This window comes from Mirounga angustirostris, unplaced genomic scaffold, assembly GCF_029215605.1.
Source record: "Mirounga angustirostris isolate CCGP_5_RB_7025 unplaced genomic scaffold, mMirAng1.0.hap1 SCAF_9, whole genome shotgun sequence".
NCBI lineage: Eukaryota > Metazoa > Chordata > Mammalia > Carnivora > Phocidae > Mirounga > Mirounga angustirostris.
This window is the reverse complement of record NW_026991717.1, coordinates 20402405-20406369: the sequence shown is the minus strand read 5'-3', so window position 1 is coordinate 20406369 and position 3965 is coordinate 20402405. Positions and strand designations below refer to the sequence as shown.

At 40.0% G+C, this 3965-nt stretch overlaps 1 pseudogene; it reads right to left on the bottom strand.

The window, feature by feature from the left end:
- Positions 1-2519: 2519 nt before the first annotated feature.
- LOC123862273 (cAMP-regulated phosphoprotein 19-like) lies at positions 2520-2851 on the bottom strand (annotated as a pseudogene).
- Positions 2852-3965: the final 1114 nt, after the last annotated feature.

Here is a 3965-nt window from a genome sequence, read left to right as displayed (position 1 = left end):
TTTGCTCTGTTTCGTGGTTCACTTCTGTTAAGTTCTGTACCTGGGTTACAGCAGGTAGGTGCGTGCGTGCGTGTGTGTGTGTGTGAATGCGTGCACGCGCGTGTCCTTCCTGTCAACCTGTAAGCTACCTGCGATGATACAGGCCACAGTTTGGAAGTGCAGAGAACATGTCATTTCTTATTTTGTTTACATAATTTCTTGCCTCCTTTCAATACTTTCCATTTCTCGCAGGGAAACAAAGCAAACAAACCAACAGAACCCAACTAAAAGGCCCATCGAGTGTAAACCTTAGATGCACACAATACTTTTAACCATCCTGTGGGTACTGCTCAGCCTTCCAGTTTCCTTCTGACCAGGTATTCTCATCTGCTGTGGTCTTCCACTAGGTCCTGGTGATACCTGATTGGCTGTCTGATTGCTGGGCTCCCTGCTGGCTTCTGAGCTGAGGCCTGAGCTGGTAGATTTGTGGTGGGACCTGCAACCTCAAGAGCCATTCCCATGGGGCATAGTCCCCGAGGCCCTGCTTCTCCTCCATCTCACTTCTCCTCCATCTAAGAGCACATAGTGCCCTGCATGCAACCCCTTTGTGCCCTCTGCAGCCTGGCCTCATCCCACCACCACTGACTCAGGGCCAGCCCTGTGGATCTCAGCTCAGGGCTGGGATTGGAAAACTCCCTGGCTGACCACTCTGCTCAGTACTCCTAAGTAGGCTGGACCATCTCATGTTGGTTCAAAGGACCCCACTCGGCTGCTCCCTGCAGAGCCCACGCATTCTGCATCCCTTCCTGCTGGAACTTCGTGAAGTAGGCTCAGCACCTACATCAGGTTGACCATTTGGCCAGATCCTTCTTGCTCGTCTTCTATCATCCTCCTTCAGAGGGAAGGAGGTAGGCTTTCTTTTGCATCTCCTCTCTGAGAGCCTTTTTCTGCCAGACTGAACAAAGTCCCAATGCTCAGCAGAGACAGATGGTAAGACTCTCTTCTCTCTTCACTTTAGGAAATGGTTTAACCTGCAAGTCAGGTGTAGGCCATTTGAATGGCAGGCAAAAAAAAAAAAAATCAACCAAATCCACAAAGCCTGGATTTCAAGCCTAGTATCTTGCCAAAGAGGGCACATACCTGGCAATAAGCCTTTGACTCTCCTTCAAGGTGTGAGAAGTTCGAATGGAATATGGCTTAAGGATAAAATGCATTGGTTTTATATTTGTAGAATACTGTGTTTCATTACAAATGCTTTATAGGGTCTTGCAGGAGAAAACAAGACCAAGCAACAAAGAAATATATAATTCAGCACCTATAATGGACAAAGAGAACCATTTCCTAAAGAACAGGTTTTCCATCACAAATTAGGTAGTAATCATATTTTGAATATCATCTGTATGTTTGACTCGGCCTGCACAATTAGAATGTTGATTGCCACTTGTACATGCATTTGGATTTGCCAGTAATTCTCCTGTCCTCTTTTCAACCTACCATACTAATTTATGTTGACCCTCCAAAAAGAAAATGAGGACTTGAATGTCGGGGCATGTGACTTGCATTCTAGGACATATTGTAACTTCCAGAGCACTGACTCAGCAATCTAATGGTTTAGGCTTCATACTCCTGACAGCTGTTTATTTCTTTCAATGTAATTTCAGAGGAAAATATCCAGAAGGGATTTGCTGCCCTAGATCTATCAGAAAACATATTTTAAGATATTCTGTAGTTTTATAATACAAAAATTGAACACTAAACAATCATATCATAAAAGGGTTATAATTTCAGGAGCAGTTTATCTAAAATCAGGCAGAAAGGTGTTTAAAGCACACACCTGAAACTTTGCAGAGATTTAATGAGATAATGCATGGGAACCATAAAAGCTAAGAAATGTTTCCAATACCATTTGGAGGCAGTCAGGGAATAACAGAATTTGAAAGAAACTTCGAGATTATCTAGGTCAGATCTCTGTTTTCTGCACCTAGAAAAGTTTACTTGACTTTTAGTTAGAATAAATAGGTCTGCTCAAAGGTCAGAAATCCTTGGGATCACAGTGACTGCAAAAGGAAACCATATATACATATATAATGGAATATTATGTAACCATGAAAAAGAATGAAAGCTTGCCATTTGCAACAACATGGATAGATCTTTCTTTTTTCTTTTTCTTTTTCTTTTTCTCTCTTCCTTCCTTCCTTCTTCCTCACTCTCTTCCTTCCTCTCTTCCCCTCTCCCTCCCCCTTCCCTCCATTCTCTTTCTCCCTCCCTTCTTTCTCTCTCTTCCTCTCTTCCTCTTTCTTCCTTCTTTTCTTTCTTTCTTTCTTCCTTCCTTCTTCCTTTCCAGTTTAGCTTTTATTTTTTTTAAATTTTTAATTGTTATGTTAATCACCATACATTACATCATTAGTTTTTGATGTAGTGTTCCATGATTCATTGTTTGTGTATAACACCCAGTGCTCCATGCAGAGCGTGCCCTCTTTAATACCCATCACCAGGCTAACCCATCCTCCCACCCCCTCCCTCCAGTTTAGCTCTTTTAATCAGCCAGCCAGCTTGCTAGCAACAAGGGACAGTTTCTGTTGAGGAGGTCCTATGGAGCAGGAATGTGGTCACCAGTGACCTCTGTCTTATCCAGAGCTGCAGTAGAAAGTTGCTTGTTCATTTTTGCTTTAGCCTAGTTGTAATTCCCAGAATCAAAATGGTTTTGCCTGTTCTGCAATTGTCTTCTTAAGAAATTTGAACCTCCAGGCTTTTGCCCAGATGGGGATTTTGCTTTTAATTTTGCTTCTTCAGCTTTCTCTGGACTAGTCACTTTATCTTCTGTTTCCTTCTGCTTCTCCACGGAGGCTGCCTCAGGGACTTCTGTGGACATACAGCTCCTTCTTACCCCACTTCTCTGGCTCTGCCAACATGGATGGATCTTGAAGTCTTTATTAAATAGGTCAGGCCAATAAAGACAAATATTCTATGATCTCACTTGTATGTGAAATCTAAAACAAAGCAAAAAAAAGAAACAAAACCTAAAAGCAAACTACTAGATGCAGAGAACAGACTGGGGGTTGCCAGAGGTGGATGGTGTGGCATGAGTGAAATGGGTGAAGGTGGCCAAAAGATACCAACTTCCTCTTATAAAATAAGTCATGGGGGTGTAATGTACAGCATGGTGACTATAGTTAATAATACTGCATTGTATATTTGAAAATTGCTAATAGAGTAGATCTTAAAAATTCTCATCACAAGAAAAAAAATTTGTAACTCTGTGTGGTAATGGATGTTAACTAGACTTATTGTGGTGATCATTTTGTAATGTATACAAATATTGAATTATTATATTACACCTGAAATGAATATAATGTTATATGTCAATTATACCTCAATTAAAATAAATCCCAATTCTTAATTCCTGGTATATAGGAAAGCAATTGACTCAAAATTCATATATTAAGCTTATGCCCTGCAATCTTCCTACAATCACTAGTTTGTTCTAGGAATTTGTTTTGTTGTTGTTGTTAATTAATTGAGGTTTTCCTACATAAATAATCATGTCATCTGTAAACAAAGACAATTTTATTTCTTCCTTTCCAATCTGCATACTTTCTATTTTTCTTTTTCATCTTATTGCATCAGTGAGGGCTTCCAGTATGTTGTTGAATAGGAGTGGGAAGAGGGGACATTTATGTTTTTTTCCCCTATCCTGGGGGGAAAAGCATCTAGTTTCTCACCATTGAGTATTATGTAGAATTTTTATAGATATTCTTTATCAGTTTGAGGAAGTTCCCTTCATTCCTAGTTTGCTGAGAATTTTTATCTTGAATGGATGTTGGATTTTGTCAGATGCTTCTTCTGCATCTATTGATACGATCATGTTTTTTTCTTCTTTGGCCTGTTGATGTGATAGATTACATTAATTGATTTTCAAATACTGAACCAGTATTGTATTCTGGAATAAATGCCAGTTGATCATGGTGTATAATTCTTTCTATACA